The sequence below is a fragment of the Lithobates pipiens genome, unplaced genomic scaffold (assembly GCF_037356315.1).
Source record: "Lithobates pipiens isolate NorthernLeopardFrog02 unplaced genomic scaffold, aLitPip1_a1.2 Scaffold_22, whole genome shotgun sequence".
Taxonomy (NCBI): domain Eukaryota; kingdom Metazoa; phylum Chordata; class Amphibia; order Anura; family Ranidae; genus Lithobates; species Lithobates pipiens.
The window spans coordinates 291,067,675-291,090,193 of record NW_027507784.1 but is presented as its reverse complement, the minus strand read 5'-3'; positions in this window follow the sequence as shown (position 1 = coordinate 291,090,193).

The following is a 22,519-nucleotide window of genomic DNA, read 5'->3' as shown; positions in this document are numbered from 1 at the left end:
CCAGAGACTGCGAATGCGACTACAGGAGATGACCAGACTGCGAATGCGACTACAGGAGATGACCAGAGACTGTGAATGCGACATACTACAGGAGATGGCCAGACTGTGAATGCAACATACTACAGAAGATGACCAAGTAGCCAGTTTTAAAATTTAAACCTGTCCTCTGCCCCTTTTATAGCACCCTTCTTCACATTCCTGTCCTCACTCCCTTTATAGAACCCCCCTTCACATTCCTTTCCTCGCCCCCTTTTTGGCACCCCCTTTACATTCCTGTCCTCACCCCCTTTGTAGAACCCCCCTTCACATTCCTGCCTTGCCTCCCTTTTATATCACCCCTCCTCATTCCTTTCAGTTTCTGATACTTTCCTTCAAATGCAAATGCGACATGCTACAAGAGATGACCAGACTGCGAATGCGACTACAGGAGATGACCAGAGACTGCGAATGCGACTACAGGAGATGACCAGAGACTGCGAATGCGACTACAGGAGATGACCAGAGACTGCGAATGCAACTACAGGAGATGACCAGAGACTGCGATTGCGACTACAGGAGATGACCAGAGACTGCGAATGCGACCACAGGAGATGACCAGAGACTGCGAATGCGACTACAGGAGATGACCAGAGACTGCGAATGCGACTACAGGAGATGACCAGAGACTGCGAATGCGACTACAGGAGATGACCAGACTGCGAATGCGACTACAGGAGATGACCAGACTGCGAATGCGACTACAGGAGATGACCAGACTGCGAATGCGACTACAGGAGATGACCAGACTGCGAATGCGACTACAGGAGATGACCAGAGACTGCGAATGCAACATACTACAGAAGATGACCAGCCAGTTTTAAAATTTAAACCTGTCCTCAGCCCCTTTTATAGCACCCTTCTTCACATTCCTGTCCTCACTCCCTTTATAGAACCCCCCTTCACATTCCTTTCCTCACCCCCTTTTTGGCACCCCCTTTACATTCCTGTCCTCACCCCCTTTGTAGAACCCCCCTTCACATTCCTGCCTTGCCTCCCTTTTATATCACCCCTCCTCATTCCTTTCAGTTTCTGATACTTTCCCCCTCCCTCCTTCATAACAGTGCCCTCTTCCCTGTCTTACCTTACACAGGACACAGCAGATGACATCGGAGGCACAGAGCTGACATCGGAAGTGCAGCAAAGGGATGGACAGAGGGCGGGACCTGCCCCAGGTAAGTGATTGGTTGATAGATTGCAGAGCGGTTCTACTAACCAATCAGCTAACTGGGCCAGCCCCTGCCCTCCGTGCATCGCTGTGCTGCTCTTCCGATGTCAGCTCTGAGCTCTGTGAAGACACAGCTAGCAGGCTGTGCTAGAGCCTCGGGCGGCTCTGGTCCTGCAAAGGGAACGGCGTTCCTGCTGTGAAAAAAGTGCAGGGACGCCGTTCCCACGCGTTCCCGCAGGACTCAAGCCCTGTCAAAGGGCATTAGACACAGGAGCAAAATGCAGCCACTAAACCAATGATGAGGTTCAAAGGGGGCTCACGAATGGACATCATATATTACCTGTAATTAAGTATTTCCCACCCTGTACAGGTAGCTGAACACACAGGACACGAGCCCCCTTTGAACCTAGTTCAAATTAACCTAGCTTAATTTTTTGGTTAGAGCGCGGTATTCCCTCCCTTGTTCCATGAATTTAATGACATCCCAGTCTTAGTCTGTAGGGTTCAATATTGAGTTGGCCCACCCTTTGCAGCTATAACAGCTTTAACTTTTCTGGAAAGGCTGTCCACAAGGTTTAGGAGTGTGTCTATGGGGATGTTTGACCATTCTTCCAGAAGCTCATTGTGAGGTCAGGCACTGATGGTGGACAAGAAGGCCTGTCTCACAGTCTCTGCTCCAATTCATCCCAAAGGTGTTTCTTTGGGGTTGAGGGCAGGACTCTGTGCAGGCCAGTCATGCTCCCCCCCTCCCCCAAACTCCCTCATCCATGTCTTTATGGACCTTGCTTTGTGCACAGTCATGTTGGAACAGGATGTGGCCATCCCCAAACTGTTCCCAAAAAGTTGGCAACATGAAGTTATGCATGAAGTCTTGGTATGCTGATGCCTTAAGATTTCCCTTCACTGCAACTAAGGGGCCAAGCCCAACCCTTATTGTTTACAAGTTATAAACAAGTTTTTTTTTTTTGCTAGAAAAAATATGTATAATGTTTGGGGGTTCTAACACCCTAGAGCAGTGATGGCGAACCTTGGCACCCCAGATGTTTGGGAACTACATTTCCCATGATGCTCCACTACTGCAGAGTGCATGAGCATCATATGAAATGTAGTCCCAAAACATCTGGGGTGCCAAGGTTCACCATCACTGCCCTAGAGAATAAAGTGGTGGTTGTTGCAATACTTTGTCACACCGTATTTGCACAGTGGTCTTACAAGCGCACTTTTTTTTGGTAAAAAATACACTTTTTGAATTAAAAAAAATAAGACAACAGTAAAGTTAGCCAGATTTTTTTATACTGTGAAAGAGAATGTTACGCCGAGTAAATTGATACCCAACATGTCACGCTTCAAAATTGCACCCACTCACGGAATGGCAACAAACTTTTACCCTCTAAAATCTCCATAGGCGATGTTTTAAAAATTCTACAGGTTGCATGTTTTCAGTTACAGAGGAGGTTTAGGGCTAGAATTATTGCTCTCGCTCTAACGATCGTGGTTTGAACACAGTTTTCATATGCGGGTGCTGTTCACGTATGCGTTCACTTCTGCACGTGAGCTCGGCGGGACGGGTTGCGTTTTAAAAAACAATTCTTATTTATTTTAACTTTTATTTTTACACTGTTTTATTTTTAAAAAAATGGTGTCACTTTTATTCCTATTACATCCCTTGTAATAGAAAAAAAGCATGACAGGACCTCTTAAATAGGAGATCTGGGGTCAAAAAGACCTCAGATCTCATATTTACAATAAAATGCAATAACAAAAAAAAAGTCTCTTTAAGAGCTATAGGCGGAAGAGACGTTTTGATGTTTCTACCCTACAATGGTATGGAGACGGGTGGGGGCCATCTTCCCCTCACTTGCCGCCACACCTAACAGGGAGAAGGACATGATCGCCTCCGCCACTGCTTGCGGCTCCGGTAAGTGGCGGAGGGCACTGGGGCGCGGTGGGAGGGGGTCTTCTCTCCCGCCGCTGATAAAAGTGATCTTGCAGTGATCTTGCAGTGAATCCACAGCAGAGACCACTTTTATCTGAAAGCAGACCACCCGCTGAAGAAGAGGATATGGGGGATTATGGTAGCTAGCTGCTGCCATAACAGCGATATCCATCTTCAAAGTACCAACCTATAACGACGGCAGGCGGTCCCAAATAAACCATTACCAATGCAAAGAGAACTGCAAGTCAGTCTTCTCTTTATGCCCGATTGTCCCAGAATTCCTCACCCTATATTATATAGAATTCCTCACCGATATACTGCAGCAGGGAGGCTGTTCTGCGCACGTACACATTCGGGTCATGCATGCATGCCACCTGCGACCGCTCCCACTATTATTAGACAAAGCAGGAGCTAATCTGCAGATACCACAGAATCAATGCCCACCGACACCCGCCGATCATTAGGCCAAAGCCAGAACGTCGGTCTGCCAATGTAAACAATACAGATTGCCGTAGGGAAGGGAATGATCCCATGTTCCTGCTAAGCAGGAACATGGATCAATGCCTTCCCCTAGTAAAAGCACCTCCCACACAGTGAAAAAAACACTGGTTAGGCATACAGTAAACCCTTTGATCGCCCCTGATGTTTAATCCCTTCCAAGCCGGTATCATCAATATAGTGACAGTGCATATTTTTAGCAGTGATAAATGTATTAGTGTCACTGGTCCCCAAAAAATGTCAGTGTCTCGACTGCTCGTCCCAATATTGCAGTCCCACTATAAGTCACTAATCACCTCCATTGTTGGTAAAAATAAGAATATCCCATAGTTTGTAGATGCTATAACTTGCGGAAACCGATCAATATACGCATACTGGGAGTTTTTTTTATAACAATAGATTTTTATTGAAAATTTCCACAAGAATTGCAGCAAAGGAAATACAACAGCATATATATGCTCAAACTGTAGTACAGAATATATATATAAGCAGTATGAAGTCAGCACAGTAAACAATAAGAAAGTAAAGTTTAACATTGCTCTACTTTACTGGAGAGCAGAGACCCGCCAAAGCAAATGCGACTCTAGTGGAGACCCGAGACATGTCAAAGCAATTATTTGTGTTACAAACTGGATGATGTAAAATAGTGGAGCACTATGCGAGCAACATCAATATAGATATGTGTGTATAGAATGACTACTGGAAAGTTCTCAAAGAGAGGAGGGGAAGCATTTAGATAGGGGACGTACGCCTCTCCAGCCCGGGTGCCCCTTACGGGATCTAGCTGCACCCTAGCCAGTGGGCCGCACCTCCCCATGTTTCGGGTTGTGGAGTTCTCCTCTCTCGGGTGGCTAGCGGTGCACAAGGCCCGTCAATCCATACAACGGGTTTATACAGTTATACTATATGCCTCTTATACCAGTTCAGCCACGGTTCCCATTCTATGTAAGCCTGCCTATATTTGCCTAAGGATGAGGCGAACATTAGTTCATAAGAAATATGTAAGTTTGCTGTCTGGAGAACCCCCGAGAGTGAAGGTGCTGTTATCGACCTCCACCCCCTGGCCAACTCCAGGCGCACACTCAGGAGGATATGGGTTACAATTTTCCTTAAACGAGGAGGTAATATTTCAATGCCTAGAGACAGTATAGCTAGATCTGGGCATGGGTGCACATGTATGTTGGAAAGTAAGGATATTATGTTAAATACGTCATTCCATAGAGGTTGGATCACCGGGCACTCCCAAAAGATATGAATGAGTGTGCCTCTGTATCCACAGTTCCTCCAGCACAGTGGCGAGGCTTGTGGGGTATAGCAGGCTATCCTCGAGGGTGTGAGGTACCACCGCAGCAGCAACTTCTGGTAAAGTTCCCACAAGTTGGCGCTTCTTGTGGTCTTGTATGTAGAAGAAATGGCAATACGCCATTGATCGTCGGTATAGGACTTGGAGAGGTCCAATTCCCACGACCGCATGGAGGGGGTTTTTATAAATGTCGTTTTCTGCTGTAGAAGGCTATACATTAACGAGATTCCCTTAATAGACGTGGTAGGGTTGGTGAAGTAAAGATGGACCCTCCACGGTAAAACAATAGACGGTCGGGAAGAGTCGAGAGTAAGTGGGAGATTTGATTATAAGTAAAAATGTCGTCCGGTTGCAATCCAAATTCTAGTTGTAATGTTCTAAAGGTTTTCGTGGCTGGTCCTATTTGCAATGCATTAACTGCAGTGACATCTTTGGCCAGCCAGTGTTTGATATTTAAGTTTGGGATCAGGAGTTGAAGACTAGTTAGGGTTAGTGGAATGGATTTGGAAGGAGCATCGGCCAATGGAGTGTGAAGTAGGATTCTCCAAGCCTCTATGGCTGCCACCATAGGCGGAGAAATGTTAGGGGGTAATGTAGACATAAATCTAGCCGCCAAGAGTAGATCCAGTGGATTCCTGTAAGGACATTGGTGGATTTCCAAATCAATCCATCTAGCCCTGGCCCCGCTCTGAATCCACTGTCTGATTTGGGCTAAGCACGCCGCCAGATAGTAGTCTTTTAGAGCGATATGTCCTATACCTCCTACCAATCTAGACTTGATAAGTTTGTGAAATGCGCATCTGGCTTTTTTCCCCTGCCATAGAAAATTATTCAGCATGGCCTGAGCTTTAGTAAAGTGAATGTTAGGGGTTGGGATAGGGAGAGTGCAAAATAGATATATGAATTGGGGGAGTATTGTCATTTTAAGGGCCGCCAGTCGACCGGACCAGGTTAGTTCTACTTTAGATAAAGAATGCAGTTTGTGCTCTAAATGTTGAAGAAATGCTGTGTAATTTACCTCCGCTAACTGTGCAGTCCTAGCCGTTAATGTAATGCCTAGATATTGTATCCCATCGGTGTTCCAAGAGTAGGGGTAGACGTCCTCTAGGTGAGCCTGGACGACAGGGTCGATGCCCAGACCAAGAATGTGGGATTTATTTTCATTAACCTTATAATAAGATATTCGGTTGAACAAAGTCAAGGTATCAGAAATCGCAGCCAGGGAAGACTCCACCTCGGTCACGATCAGAATTATGTCGTCGGCAAATAAACGAATAGCATGACTGTCTGCGCCAACTGGAAAGCCCTTGATGGCAGAATGACTTCTGATATATATAGCTAGGGGTTCCATTAAGAGGTTAAATATTAACGGGGATAATGGGCACCCCTGCCTTGTGCCATTAGAAATTGTGAAAGAGGTGGACAGGACCCCGGATGCACTCACTCTAGCCGAGGGATTAGAATACAGAGCTAAAATAGCCGAGAGTATATTGCCAGCAAAACCAAAGGCTTCCAGGACTTTTGTCATATAGAGCCAGTGTATGCGATCAAAGGCCTTCTCTGCGTCCAGGGTTAGAAGCAGAGAAGGCCTCTTCTGCCTTTCGGCCATATGAATGATATTAATCATTCTGCGAGTGGCATCCGACGTCTGTCTGCCCAGGGTAAACCCTGTTTGATCCGGATGAACAATTGTAGGGATTATTTCGACTAAGCGCTGAGCAATCAGCTTAGCATATAGTTTAACGTCTGTATTTAGGAGCGATATCGGCCTAAAATTTGAGGGGGTGTCGGGAGTCTTCCCTGGCTTGGGTATAGTAACAATTATTGCTGCTAACATTTCAGGAGGGAAAGAGGCAGAGGCGGCCGCATCATTAAAAACTCTTAGGCCGCGTACACACGCGGGGACTGTTCGCTCAACTTTGTCCGCTGAACAGTGTTTCAGCGGACAGTCCGCTCGTGTGTGGGCTTTCAGCGGACAGTTTCAGCGAACAGTCTGCTGAACAAAGTTTTTCGGAATTTCCGAAAAACTGTCCGCTGAAACTTTGTTTCAGCGAACAGTCCCCTCGTGTGTAGGCTTGTTCGTCAAACTAAGTTCCGCGCATGCTCAGAAAGGATTTACACGCCGAAGGTTGCATTGCAGTGTATAGGACGTCGTTTTCTAGTCCCGTCGTACGTGCCGTTCACGTCATCGCGCACGGTTTCAGCGGACTGTTCGTTCATCGTGTGTGGGCAAGTCCGTCCATGCTAAGTTTGAGCGGACTGTCCGCTGAAACTGTTTGACAAACAAAGTTGAGCGAACAGTCCCCGCGTGTGTAGCTGCACCCTAGCCAGTGGGCCGCACCTCCCCATGTTTCGGGTTGTGGAGTTCTCCTCTCTCGGGTGGCTAGCGGTGCACAAGGCCCGTCAATCCATACAACGGGTTTATACAGTTATACTATATGCCTCTTATACCAGTTCAGCCACGGTTCCCATTCTATGTAAGCCTGCCTATATTTGCCTAAGGATGAGGCGAACATTAGTTCATAAGAAATATGTAAGTTTGCTGTCTGGAGAACCCCCGAGAGTGAAGGTGCTGTTATCGACCTCCACCCCCTGGCCAACTCCAGGCGCACACTCAGGAGGATATGGGTTACAATTTTCCTTAAACGAGGAGGTAATATTTCAATGCCTAGAGACAGTATAGCTAGATCTGGGCATGGGTGCACATGTATGTTGGAAAGTAAGGATATTATGTTAAATACGTCATTCCATAGAGGTTGGATCACCGGGCACTCCCAAAAGATATGAATGAGTGTGCCTCTGTATCCACAGTTCCTCCAGCACAGTGGCGAGGCTTGTGGGGTATAGCAGGCTATCCTCGAGGGTGTGAGGTACCACCGCAGCAGCAACTTCTGGTAAAGTTCCCACAAGTTGGCGCTTCTTGTGGTCTTGTATGTAGAAGAAATGGCAATACGCCATTGATCGTCGGTATAGGACTTGGAGAGGTCCAATTCCCACGACCGCATGGAGGGGGTTTTTATAAATGTCGTTTTCTGCTGTAGAAGGCTATACATTAACGAGATTCCCTTAATAGACGTGGTAGGGTTGGTGAAGTAAAGATGGACCCTCCACGGTAAAACAATAGACGGTCGGGAAGAGTCGAGAGTAAGTGGGAGATTTGATTATAAGTAAAAATGTCGTCCGGTTGCAATCCAAATTCTAGTTGTAATGTTCTAAAGGTTTTCGTGGCTGGTCCTATTTGCAATGCATTAACTGCAGTGACATCTTTGGCCAGCCAGTGTTTGATATTTAAGTTTGGGATCAGGAGTTGAAGACTAGTTAGGGTTAGTGGAATGGATTTGGAAGGAGCATCGGCCAATGGAGTGTGAAGTAGGATTCTCCAAGCCTCTATGGCTGCCACCATAGGCGGAGAAATGTTAGGGGGTAATGTAGACATAAATCTAGCCGCCAAGAGTAGATCCAGTGGATTCCTGTAAGGACATTGGTGGATTTCCAAATCAATCCATCTAGCCCTGGCCCCGCTCTGAATCCACTGTCTGATTTGGGCTAAGCACGCCGCCAGATAGTAGTCTTTTAGAGCGATATGTCCTATACCTCCTACCAATCTAGACTTGATAAGTTTGTGAAATGCGCATCTGGCTTTTTTCCCCTGCCATAGAAAATTATTCAGCATGGCCTGAGCTTTAGTAAAGTGAATGTTAGGGGTTGGGATAGGGAGAGTGCAAAATAGATATATGAATTGGGGGAGTATTGTCATTTTAAGGGCCGCCAGTCGACCGGACCAGGTTAGTTCTACTTTAGATAAAGAATGCAGTTTGTGCTCTAAATGTTGAAGAAATGCTGTGTAATTTACCTCCGCTAACTGTGCAGTCCTAGCCGTTAATGTAATGCCTAGATATTGTATCCCATCGGTGTTCCAAGAGTAGGGGTAGACGTCCTCTAGGTGAGCCTGGACGACAGGGTCGATGCCCAGACCAAGAATGTGGGATTTATTTTCATTAACCTTATAATAAGATATTCGGTTGAACAAAGTCAAGGTATCAGAAATCGCAGCCAGGGAAGACTCCACCTCGGTCACGATCAGAATTATGTCGTCGGCAAATAAACGAATAGCATGACTGTCTGCGCCAACTGGAAAGCCCTTGATGGCAGAATGACTTCTGATATATATAGCTAGGGGTTCCATTAAGAGGTTAAATATTAACGGGGATAATGGGCACCCCTGCCTTGTGCCATTAGAAATTGTGAAAGAGGTGGACAGGACCCCGGATGCACTCACTCTAGCCGAGGGATTAGAATACAGAGCTAAAATAGCCGAGAGTATATTGCCAGCAAAACCAAAGGCTTCCAGGACTTTTGTCATATAGAGCCAGTGTATGCGATCAAAGGCCTTCTCTGCGTCCAGGGTTAGAAGCAGAGAAGGCCTCTTCTGCCTTTCGGCCATATGAATGATATTAATCATTCTGCGAGTGGCATCCGACGTCTGTCTGCCCAGGGTAAACCCTGTTTGATCCGGATGAACAATTGTAGGGATTATTTCGACTAAGCACTGAGCAATCAGCTTAGCATATAGTTTAACGTCTGTATTTAGGAGCGATATCGGCCTAAAATTTGAGGGGGTGTCGGGAGTCTTCCCTGGCTTGGGTATAGTAACAATTATTGCTGCTAACATTTCAGGAGGGAAAGAGGCAGAGGCGGCCGCATCATTAAAAACTCTTAGGCCGCGTACACACGCGGGGACTGTTCGCTCAACTTTGTCCGCTGAACAGTGTTTCAGCGGACAGTCCGCTCGTGTGTGGGCTTTCAGCGGACAGTTTCAGCGAACAGTCTGCTGAACAAAGTTTTTCGGAATTTCCGAAAAACTGTCCGCTGAAACTTTGTTTCAGCGAACAGTCCCCTCGTGTGTAGGCTTGTTCGTCAAACTAAGTTCCGCGCATGCTCAGAAAGGATTTACACGCCGAAGGTTGCATTGCAGTGTATAGGACGTCGTTTTCTAGTCCCGTCGTACGTGCCGTTCACGTCATCGCGCACGGTTTCAGCGGACTGTTCGTTCATCGTGTGTGGGCAAGTCCGTCCATGCTAAGTTTGAGCGGACTGTCCGCTGAAACTGTTTGACAAACAAAGTTGAGCGAACAGTCCCCGCGTGTGTACGTGGCCTTACTAAGTAAGGGTTCAGTATTGGAGCAAATTCTTTGTAGTATCCCCCCCCAAATCCGTCCGGTCCCGGGGATTTATTTAGTGGTAAGGAGGCAATAGCTTTGTGGATGTCAGTATCGGTAAATGGTTCATTTAGTGATTGTAGTTGGTCGGCCGTCAGGCTGGGGATGGAGATGGAGGACAGGAAGTCGTTAATCGCACCCAGTTGCGGTTGGGGCGTCAAGGGGTCTTTTTTAAGGTTGTATAAGGAGTCGTAGTAAGAGCTAAATGCATCAGCTATCTGTTGGGGATGGTACACTTTTTGCTTAGTCACGGGGTGAATCATGTAAGGAATTTTAGATTTGTGTCTGTCGCCCCTCAAGTTACGCGCCAGGAGTTTGCCTGCTCTGCTGCCATGTACATAGTAGTTCATTTTCACTCGTTTGGATGATTTTTCGAAATCTTCCAGGAGCAGGAGCCTAAGATCATGTCTGAGTTGGGTCAATTTTACGGATAAGGTCGGAGTGGTGTGGATTTTGTTTTGTGCCTCTATGTCAGCAATTGCTGTAGTTAGCTCGTTTAGTCGCCACAGTCTCTGCCTCTTTGCCCTCGCTCCCAGCTGTACCAGAATTCCCCGCATAAATGCCTTATGGGCATTCCATAACACACAGTTATCTCCTACTGAACCATCATTATGATCAAAGAATTCCCGAAGGCGGGTATGTACAGTGTCTCTAGAGTCCTTCTGTTGGAGAAGATAAGAGTTAAGTTTCCATAGTGGACTCCTCTGCACTGCCGTTGGATCGGCAATGGACAACACCACTGGGGCATGATCCGCCCAAGATATTGTGCCAATGGAGACAGCCTTCGACAATAATAATACTCTTTGGTCGACCAAAAACAGGTCTATATGTGTGTAGACCCGATGGGGTGAAGAGAAAAAAGTGAAATCCCGTTCAGCCGCATGGAAGCAGCGCCAGGCATCGTACAGATTGTTGTTGTGAATTGAGGGAAGTAGTTTAGCCGCCTTCCGGTGGGAGGTCGAGGTGGAATCGCACGTCGGGTCTGGAGTGGCGTTAAAGTCTCCGCAAATCATTAATAAACCTTTCTGGATCTTCCGGATTTTCCTAATAAGCTTGTTGAAAAAATGCACTTGGTGCACATTAGGAGAATATACGGTGGCGATCGTGTAGGTGGAGGAGTTTACTTCACAGACCAGGATCAAAAATCTGCCTTTTGGGTCTTTAACCTCTAGGTACAACTTAAACGCCACCGTATCCCTAATAGCTATAAGAACACCCCTAGACTTGGAGTCAGCGTTGGCTGTGAAAACATAGGGGTAGTTGCTATGTGAGCATTTGGGGGGAGCCGAAGATTTAAAGTGCGTCTCCTGTGCGCAGACAATGTCACTGTTGTGGAGTAGAGCTTCCCGCCATAAGGATTTCCGCTTTACGGGATGATTAAGGCCCCTAGCGTTGATGGTGAGGACCTTCAAAGCCATGTGTTTCGGGGTCTACGTGCTGAAATGTAGCGGTGATAAGGGTCTGAGGCGGCGGTGCAAACGTCAGAGGGGAGATAGGGGTGCACAAATGAAGAAAGTGCCATAGCCAGTAACAAAAAGGGTGTACTTACATTGCCGACCATAGAGACATAGGGTCCATTTGGAGGATTCAGAGAAATGGGATACCAGTGGTCTGAGTTTCCTGTCATTCTGGCCTCCTGGAGGTTCTCAAAGAGCTTAGCCTCTTTGGCAGGTAGACATCTCGTGGAATAGAAACAGAACATATTAGGAAAAAGAAAAGATAAAAACACATTAAAAAAATGAGAGAGAAACATAGTCCAGAGCAGCCGAGCACCAACAGGGTGCTCCTCTAAGTAACTAACAAGTCACCCGCAATCAGTGGACAACTGCTGCTATTTATGGGGTTTTAGTCCGACCGAACAAGTCACGGCCCTACACTCCAGGGATACAAAGTTTCTCATGACCATCCGATATGCTCATGTATGAGAACGTGCATTTTTGCCGGTGACCTCTTTCCAGTCTCTGTCCACTTGTCTGGGGGTGCTGGTGGGAGGGGAGGTGATCACATCGTCAGGAAGAATATCCCATTCTCGCAGGAGAGCGATACCCTCCTCTAAGGAAGAGATCGCATATGTGCGATTGTCACGTGACACCACAAGCTTTGTAGGATAACCCCATTTGTATGCAACTTTGTGGTTTCGGAGAACTTTTGTAACTGTGTTCAGGTTCCTCCTTTTCTGCAGGGTGTATTGGGACAGATCTGCAAAAAACTGTAGGTTTTGATACTGTGGAGGAACGACCTCCCGCTTTCTCATGTATAACATGAGGTTTTCTTTAAGATGAAAGAAGTGTAGGCGTAGGAGAACATCCCGTGGTATTTGCTCCGACAAGTGGGAAGGTTTGGGTATCCGATGTATTCTATCTATGGTAACATCAAGATCTGTAAGCTCAGGAATAAGGGTTTTAAAGAGCGTTGTAGCATAGGAGTTCAGGTCAGATTGTTGCACTGATTCGGGGACCCCCCTTATCTTCAGATTGTTTCTCCTAGACCTGTCTTCCAAATCGGCCAATTTCGCCTTAACCCATGCAGTGTCACTTTCTTTTTCCTCATACACATCTACCAAGTCGTTAATTGTATCAGCATATTCGCCCATTTTAACCTCAATGTGATCCACCTTGTCACCCAGTTCATGAATGTCCCGATTAAACTTATGCATGCAGGACGCCATATCCGATTGTATGGTGCTTCTAAGGGACAGCAGCATGTCTTAACACAGTGTCCATTACTGGTTGATTCTGTGTAGGGAAAGATTCGATCGATTCCGGCATGTCCCTCGTGTCATCCCCGGACTCGGGGCCTGGGCTATCCAATGTATGCAATCCGTTGCCATCCAGCCTGGGTTTGGATTTAGCTGGGCTCCGGGTTGCTGGGGAAGGCGGAGGCGAGGGTCGGGAATCGGGTGAAAGGGTAATTTTAGCAGGATGCCCTGTCTTAGTGTGATGTCGTGCTGCTGAGGCTGCAGGGCCGGAGTAGGCCTCGGCGCCATCTTGCTTACCCTCCATAACTTTCGTGTGGAAGAAGTCCGTTAGTCGGTGCGGGTGCCTCGAGTTCCGCCGTTTGCTAGGCATGATCACGACTGTTGCCCCTGCTAGATCGCCGGTTTTCCGAGTAAAATCGGTGTTCGGATGATTCGCTAATAGCCGCTTAATCCCTGAAGCGCCGGAGCTCTGGATCTATGCGACCATCCGGCTCCGCTGCAGGCCACGCCCAGATACTGGGAGTTTTTTTTACGAAAGAATATGCAGAATAAATATTAGCCTAAATTGATAAATACATTTGATAGTTTCACAATTTTTTATTGGATATGTTTTACAGCAGAAAAGTAAAAAATGGTTTTGATTTTTTCAAAATGGTCAGCCTTTAGTTTATAGCGCAAAAAAATAAAAACCACACTGGTGATCAAATACCACCAAAAGAAAGCTCTATTGGGTACAGAGTTGCACGAATGCGCAATTGTAAAATTTTAAAAGTTGTCAAAATTAGATTTAAAAATCTACACTGCAAAAAAAGGCCAGGTCATAAAGAGGGGGTAGATCTTCCAGAGATCAACTGGTTCAAGGAAACAGAAGGAAAATATTGGTGAAGCATTGCAGCCATCCAGGACCTATCCTTGGTGTCCTGTACAATAAGCTAATATAATTGGCCCGGCTAACGGGCACCGGTTGGTATAACTGTTGGTTCCTCAGTCGAGGTGGTGGTGGATCTCGGGATTGGTGGAGGGCGAGGCTTTGGTCGATGGCGTGACTTCTGCCCAGATTGGAATGCATGCTGGCTCCAGGTGATTAGCAGAGCAGTGGAGCTCCCTTAAAGTTTATGCAGGCTTTCCATTCCGGGTGCCGGATAAGGCACAGGGCAATGTGAGTAAATAGGATTATGTTATTACATATATTTAAAAAAATTATAAAAAGTTGGAAAACAATGAGGATTCTTCTCAGTCTGTATGGAGTGAAAGTTTAGTGGCCTGCTCTGGGTGTCTAATGGTTAAAGGAAAGGAGAAAACCCCTTGGTGGTACAGATATTTTTACCTTCTGAGAATGGAGAGGAGCAAGGTTGAGTGAATATCAGGAGTGTGTGCAGATTATATTCAAGGAGCATTCAGATCTAATTATTATTATTAAAGTGGTTGTAAAGGCTGAAGGTTTGTTACCTTCATCCTGTGCATGGAGGTAAAAAAAAACCTTCTGTATGCAGCGCTACCCACAGCCCCCCATTCTCAATCCAGCAATGTAAATGGGAACAATGGCTCTCTCCTTCCTCATTGGTTCAGAGACAGCAGCAGCCACTGGCTCTCATTGCTGTCAATTACAGCCAGTGAGGAGGGGGGAGGGGCTGAGCCATGGTCTGTGTGTCTATGTCCACATAGCCAGCTCAGGAGAGAGCACGGACAAGTGACCAATAACAGGCAGCTTGCTATGGGGCACTCAGCAGGGGAAGGACACAGGAGCACTGGCAGTGGACCCAAAGAAGAGAAGAGGAGGACCGGGGATGCTCTATGCAAAACCATTGTACTGAGCAGGTAATATTGTTGATTTAAAAAAAAATACACCTATAGTATCACATTAACGGGTATAGTGAGTGAGCATTTTAAAGTGTTGGTAACCCTAAAAAATAAAAAAATGGATCCTGTTCTCTTATAGCAAGTTAACAGCACAGTGCTTGTGATGTCTAACCTGCCCCTCTGAAAACTGTAAAAAAAAAACCTGGCTGATCCCGCCAGGTTCTGCCCTCCTCCTGTAAACTGACCACAGTTCATCATGACTGCTGAGGCCTGACACCATGGACAGTTTATGTACCTCCATCATCTGCAGCTCTCCTCTGTCCTCTATCCTCGCCCGCCCTGTCAGTTCCATGTGTGGGTGTGAGCCATCTCCACCCCCCTCCTGCCGCTATTCATAGTACATTACACTTTAACAAAATGTCACTGCTGGCCCCTCTCCTTTATCCAGGGATAATTCACAGTGCAAGTGCTTACTAAAAACAAAGCCTCTAAATACTGCTACTCCGATCCTGGGGCTACAGCAGGAGAGGCTGTGCAGCCAGCATGGCGGTCACGTGACCTCCTGGCTGACATCGGAGGGAAAGCTCAGCCCCTCTCACTGTAGCCCGGGGATCGGAGTAGCAGAGCGGCTGGGAGTCACGTGACAGGCCTGAAGATATGTAAAAAAATAAATAAAGATATTTAGAGGTATTTATTTCAGTAAACACTTGCACTAATGCTGAATATAGGAGAGGGGCTGACAGTGAATTAAATGGTTAAAGTTACAAACACTTTAATGGGTAATAAGCACCAAACAAATTTTATTTTTCCTGGAAAGAATTCAGCATTGACTATATGCAGCATCACCTTTATGTTGACTTGTTTTATTTGGATATGTAAAATTAACTCGAAGAGTGGCAGTTTGTGCCCTTTATTATTTAATATAAGAGGTTACATTATTGATTGTTGATTCATTTCATACTTTGTACTTTATTCTATATTATATAAAGATTATAGCAAAGTAGCAATGCATAAAATAACATTTTAGTTCATGGATTTTCTTTAGCTCTGACAAGCTGCACCCAGCCGTATGGTGGAAAGAAGACAAGGAAGAGGCCCTCATGTGATGACAGCGAGCCGCAGACATCGAGGAAGAAGACCACAACACAGGTTCCTCCTGAATTATGGATCCCAGAATTGAGACTCAGTGCGAAGGACAAGGCTGACATTCTAAATGGTCAGCCTGGCTCCCTTGCTGTTTGCCATTATACAGCTTTTCTACTGAGACATCAATTCTGGAATAAATACTTCAGAATGGTTTGTAAAAATATATTACCTGTATTCTATCCAGTTATTCAGTTGCATCTTTGTGATAGCACAAGACATGCATTTGTCAGTGTTTGTGATGGTAAACGAGTGTATGTGGCTGACAGTTTAGCATTGATTCGATCTCCTCACCTTAAGCAGATCAGGGAAAGCTACGACTGTCTGCTTGCAAAACCTCTAAAACACATGACCTTTTTAAAAGTACACCAGCAGGCACCAGGTGATCGTAGCTGTGTCATGTATTCAGCTGCAAATGTGGTAGAGTTTTTGACACCTGGAGGTAATCCAGTGTGTGAGTATGACACAAAACTCCTAAGGCCACACTTTCTTCACTGTCTAGAAAATAAAAAATTTACCCCATTTCCCAAAAAACACCAGCCAGCATCACCACCACCATCCAAGCCTGCAAATGCATAATGTTGCCTGGATTATCTGATGTCTAACAATTTATATTGTTGTCTGTCGCCTCCATCCAAGATCTCTCATATTCGGTCTGCAAATAACCATCTTCCGAATATGAGGAGTCAGAGGAGGAGTGCAGTAGAGAAGAGGAGGTCGCGGCTGCGGCTTCCCCTCTCTATGGAGGAGGAGGTCACGGCTGCGGCTTCCCGTCTCTATGGAGGGGGAGGAGGAGGTCGCGGCTGCGGCTTCCCCTCTCTATGGAGGGGGAGGAGGAGGTCGCGGCTTCCCCTCTCTATGGAGGGGGAGGAGGAGGAGAAGGAGGAGGAGGAGAAGGAGGAGGAGGAGGAGGTCGCAGCTGCGGCTTCCCTTCTCTATGGAGGAGGAGGAGGAGGAGGAGGAGGAGGTCGCGGCTGCGGCTTCCCCTCTCTATTGAGGAGGAGGAGGAGGAGGAGGAGGAGGTCGCGGCTGCGGCTTCCCCTCTCTATTGAGGAGGAGGAGGAGGTCGCGGCTGCGGCTTCCCCTCTCTATGGAGGAGGAGGAGGTCGCGGCTGCGGCTTCCCCTCTCTGTGGAGGAGGAGGAGGTCGCGGCTGCGGCTTCCCCTCTCTGTGGAGGAGGAGGAGGAGGTCGCGGCTGCGGCTTCCCCTCTCTGTGGAGGAGGAGGAGGTCGCGGCTGCGGCTTCCCCTCTCTGTGGAGGAGGAGGAGGTCGCGGCTGCGGCTTCCCCTCTCTGTGGAGGAGGAGGAGGTCGCGGCTGCGGCTTCCCCTCTCTGTGGAGGAGGAGGAGGTCATGGCTGCGGCTTCCCCTCTCTATGGAGGAGGTCGCGGCTTCCCCTCTCTATGGAGGAGAAGGAGGTCGCGGCTTCGGCTTCCCCTCTCTGAGGAGGAGGAGGAGGAGGAGGAGGAGGAGAAGGTCGCGGCTGTGGCCTCCCCTCTCTATGGAGGAGGAGGAGGAGGAGGAGGAGAAGGTCGCGGCTGCGGCCTCCCCTCTCTATGGAGGAGGAGGAGGAGGTCGCGGCTGCGGCCTCCCCTCTCTATGGAGGAGGAGGAGGAGGTCGCGGCTGCGGCCTCCCCTCTCTATGGAGGATGAGGAGGAGGTCGCGGCTGCGGCCTCCCCTCTCTATGGAGGATGAGAAGGAGGAGGTCGCGGCTGCGGCCTCCCCTCTCTATGGAGGAGGAGGTCGCGGCTGCGGCCTCCCCTCTCTATGGAGGAGGAGGTCGCGGCTGCGTCCTCCCCTCTCTATGGAGGAGGAGGTCGCGGCTGCGGCCTCCCCTCTCTATGGAGGAGGAGGTCGCGGCTGCGGCCTCCCCTCTCTATGGAGGAGGAGGTCGCGGCTGCGGCCTCCCCTCTCTATGGAGGAGGAGGTCGCGGCTGCGGCCTCCCCTCTCTATGGAGGAGGAGGAGGAGGTCGCGGCTGCGTCCTCCCCTCTCTATGGAGGAGGAGGTCGCGGCTGCGGCCTCCCCTCTCTATGGAGGAGGAGGTCGCGGCTGCGGCCTCCCCTCTCTATGGAGGAGGAGGAGGAGGTCGCGGCTGCGGCCTCCCCTCTCTATGTAGGAGGAGGAGGAGGTCGCGGCTGCGGCCTCCCCTCTCTATGTAGGAGGAGGAGGAGGTCGCGGCTGCGGCCTCCCCTCTCTATGGAGGAGGAGGAGGAGGAGGAGGAGGAGGTCGCGGCTGCGGCCTCCCCTCTCTATGGAGGAGGAGGAGGTCGCGGCTGCGGCCTCCCCTCTCTATGGAGGAGGAGGAGGAGGAGGAGGTCGCGGCTGCGGCCTCCCCTCTCTATGGAGGAGGAGGAGGAGGCGGAGGAGGTCGCGGCTGCGGCCTCCCCTCTCTATGGAGGAGGAGGAGGTCGCAGCTGCGGCCTCCCCTCTCTATGGAGGAGGAGGAGGAGGAGGTCGCGGCTGTGGCCTCCCCTTTCTATGGAGGAGGAGGAGGAGGTCGCGGCTGCGGCCTCCCCTTTCTATGGAGGAGCCGGTCGCGGCTGCGGCTTCCCCTTTCTATGGAGGAGCCGGTCGCGGCTGCGGCTTCCCCTCTCTATGGAGGAGGAGGAGGAGGAGGTCGCGGCTGCGGCCTCCCCTCTCTATGGAGGAGGAGGAGGAGGAGGAGGTCGCGGCTGCGGCCTCCCCTCTCTATGGAGGAGGAGGAGGAGGTCGCGGCTGCGGCCTCCCCTCTCTATGGAGGAGGAGGAGGAGGTCGCGGCTGCGGCCTCCCCTCTCTATGGAGGAGGAGGTCGCGGCTGCAGCTTCCCCTCTCTTTGGAGGAGGAGGTCGCGGCTGCGGCCTCCCCTCTCTATGGAGGAGGAGGAGGAGGTCGCGGCCTCCCCTCTCTATGGAGGAGGAGGAGGAGGAGGTTGCGGCTGCGGCCTCCCCTCTCTATGGAGGAGGAGGAGGAGGAGGTCGCGGCTGCGGCCTCCCCTCTCTATGGAGGAGGAGGTCGCGGCTGCGGCCTCCCCTCTCTATGGAGGAGGAGGAGGAGGTCGCGGCTGCGGCCTCCCCTCTCTATGGAGGAGGAGGAGGAGGAGGTTGCAGCTGCGGCCTCCCCTCTCTATGGAGGAGGAGGTCGCGGCTGCGGCCTCCCCTCTCTGTGGAGGAGGAGGTCGCGGCTGCGGCCTCCCCTCTCTGTGGAGGAGGAGGTCGCGGCTGCGGCCTCCCCTCTCTGTGGAGGAGGAGGTCGCGGCTGCGGCCTCCCCTCTCTGTGGAGGAGGAGGTCGCGGCTGCGGCCTCCCCTCTCTGTGGAGGAGGAGGTCGCGGCTGCGGCCTCCCCTCTCTGTGGAGGAGGAGGTCGCGGCTGCGGCCTCCCCTCTCTATGGAGGAGGAGGAGGAGGTCGCGGCTGCGGCCTCCCCTCTCTATGGAGGAGGAGGAGAAGGAGGTCGCGGCTGCGGCCTCCCCTCTCTATGGAGGAGGAGGAGGAGGTCGCGGCTGCGGCCTACCCTCTCTATGGAGGAGGAGGAGGAGGTCGCGGCTGCGGCCTACCCTCTCTATGGAGGAGGAGGAGGAGGAGGTCGCGGCTGCGGCCTCCCCTCTCTATGGAGGAGGAGGAGGGTCGCGGCTGCGGCCTCCCCTCTCTATGGAGGAGGAGGAGGAGGAGGAGGTCGCGGCTGCGGCCTCCCCTCTCTATGGAGGAGGAGGAGGAGGTCACGGCTGCGGCCTCCCCCCTCTATGGAGGAGGAAGAGGAGGAGGTCACGGCTGCGGTCTCCCCTCTCTATGGAAGAGGGGGTCGCGGCTGCGGCCTCCCCTCTCTATGGAGGAGGAGGAGGAGGTCGCGGCTACGGCCTTCCCTCTCTATGGAGGAGGAGGAGGAGGTCGCGGCTGCGGCCTTCCCTCTCTATGGAGGAGGAGGTCGCGGCTACGGCTTCCCCTCTCTATGGAGGAGGAGGAGGTCGCGGCTGCGGCCTCCCCTCTCTATGGTGGAGGAGGAGGATGAGGAGGAGGTCGCAGCTGCGGCCTCCCCTCTCTATGGAGGAGGAGGAGGAGGTCGCGGCTGCGGCCTCCCCTCTATATGGAGGAGGAGGAGGAGGAGGTCGCGGCTGCGGCCTCCCCTCTCTATGGAGGAGGAGGAGGAGGTCGCGGCTGCGGCCTCCCCTCTCTATGGAGGAGGAGGAGGAGGTCGCGGCTGCGGCCTCCCCTCTCTATGGAGGAGGAGGAGGAGGTCGCGGCTGCGGCCTCCCCTCTCTATGGAGGAGGAGGAGGAGGTCGCGGCTGCGGCCTCCCCTTTCTATGGAGGAGGAGGAGGAGGCGGAGGAGGTCGCGGCTGCGGCCTCCCCTTTCTATGGAGGAGGAGGAGGAGGAGGTCGCAGCTGCGGCCTCCCCTCTCTATGGAGGAGGAGGAGGTCGCGGCTGCGGCCTCCCCTTTCTATGGAGGAGCAGGTCGCGGCTGCGGCTTCCCCTCTCTATGGAGGAGGAGCAGGTCGCGGCTGCGGCTTCCCCTCTCTATGGAGGAGGAGGAGGAGGTTTGCGGCTGCGGCCTCCCCTCTCTATGGAGGAGGAGGTCGCGGCTGCGGCCTCCCCTCTCTATGGAGGAGGAGGAGGTCGCGGCTGCGGCCTCCCCTCTCTATGGAGGAGGAGGTCGCGGCTGCGGCCTCCCCTCTCTATGGAGGAGGAGGAGGAGGAGGTCGCGGCTGCGGCCTCCCCTCTCTATGGAGGAGGAGGTCGCGGCTGCGGCCTCCCCTCTCTATGGAGGAGGAGGTCGCGGCTGCGGCCTCCCCTCTCTATGGAGGAGGAGGAGGAGGAGGAGGAGGTCGCGGCTGCGGCCTCCCCTCTCTATGGAGGAGGAGGAGGAGGACGCGGCTGCGGCCTCCCCTCTCTATGGAGGAGGAGGAGGAGGACGCGGCTGCGGCCTCCCCTCTCTATGGAGGAGGAGGAGGAGGACGCGGCTGCGGCCTCCCCTCTCTATGGAGGAGGAGGAGGAGGAGGACGCGGCTGCGGCCTCCCCTCTCTATGGAGGAGGAGGAGGACGCGGCTGCGGCCTCCCCTCTCTATGGAGGAGGACGCGGCTGCGGCCTCCCCTCTCTATGGAGGAGGAGGAGGAGGAGGACGCGGCTGCGGCCTCACCTCTCTATGGAGGAGGAGGAGGAGGACGCGGCTGCGGCCTCCCCTCTCTATGGAGGAGGAGGAGGAGGACGCGGCTGCGGCCTCCCCTCTCTATGGAGGAGGAGGAGGAGGACGCGGCTGCGGCCTCCCCTCTCTATGGAGGAGGAGGAGGAGGTCGCGGCTGCGGCCTCCCCTCTCTATGGAGGAGGAGGAGGAGGTCGCGGCTGCGGCCTCCCCTCTCTATGGAGGAGGAGGAGGAGGTCGCGGCTGCGGCCTCCCCTCTCTATGGAGGAGGAGGTCGCGGCTGCGGCCTCCCCTCTCTATGGAGGAGGAGGAGGAGGTCGCGGCTGCGGCCTCCCCTCTCTATGGAGGAGGAGGAGGAGGTCGCGGCTGCGGCCTCCCCTCTCTATGGAGGAGGAGGAGGAGGAGGAGGAGGAGGAGGAGGAGGAGGAGGTTGCAGCTGCGGCCTCCCCTCTCTGTGGAGGAGGAGGTCGCGGCTGCGGCCTCCCCTCTCTGTGGAGGAGGAGGTCGCGGCTGCGGCCTCCCCTCTCTGTGGAGGAGGAGGTCGCGGCTGCGGCCTCCCCTCTCTATGGAGGAGGAGGAGGAGGTCGCGGCTGCGGCCTCCCCTCTCTATGGAGGAGGAGGAGAAGGAGGTCGCGGCTGCGGCCTCCCCTCTCTATGGAGGAGGAGGAGGAGGTCGCGGCTGCGGCCTACCCTTTCTATGGAGGAGCAGGTCGCGGCTGCGGCTTCCCCTCTCTATGGAGGAGGAGCAGGTCGCGGCTGCGGCTTCCCCTCTCTATGGAGGAGGAGGAGGAGGTTTGCGGCTGCGGCCTCCCCTCTCTATGGAGGAGGAGGTCGCGGCTGCGGCCTCCCCTCTCTATGGAGGAGGAGGAGGAGGTCGCGGCTGCGGCCTCCCCTCTCTATGGAGGAGGAGGTCGCGGCTGCGGCCTCCCCTCTCTATGGAGGAGGAGGTCGCGGCTGCGGCCTCCCCTCTCTATGGAGGAGGAGGAGGAGGAGGTCGCGGCTGCGGCCTCCCCTCTCTATGGAGGAGGAGGAGGAGGAGGTCGCGGCTGCGGCCTCCCCTCTCTATGGAGGAGGAGGAGGAGGACGCGGCTGCGGCCTCCCCTCTCTATGGAGGAGGAGGAGGAGGACGCGGCTGCGGCCTCCCCTCTATATGGAGGAGGAGGAGGAGGACGCGGCTGCGGCCTCCCCTCTCTATGGAGGAGGAGGAGGAGGACGCGGCTGCGGCCTCCCCTCTCTATGGAGGAGGAGGAGGACGCGGCTGCGGCCTCCCCTCTCTATGGAGGAGGACGCGGCTGCGGCCTCCCCTCTCTATGGAGGAGGAGGAGGAGGACGCGGCTGCGGCCTCCCCTCTCTATGGAGGAGGAGGAGGAGGTCGCGGCTGCGGCCTCCCCTCTCTATGGAGGAGGAGGAGGAGGAGGTCGCGGCTGCGGCCTCCCCTCTCTATGGAGGAGGAGGAGGAGGTCGCGGCTGCGGCCTCCCCTCTCTATGGAGGAGGAGGTCGCGGCTGTGGCTTCTGGAGGAGGAGGAGGAGGAGGTCGCGGCTGCGGCCTCCCCTCTCTATGGAGGAGGAGGAGGTCGCGGCTGCGGCCTCCCCTTTCTATGG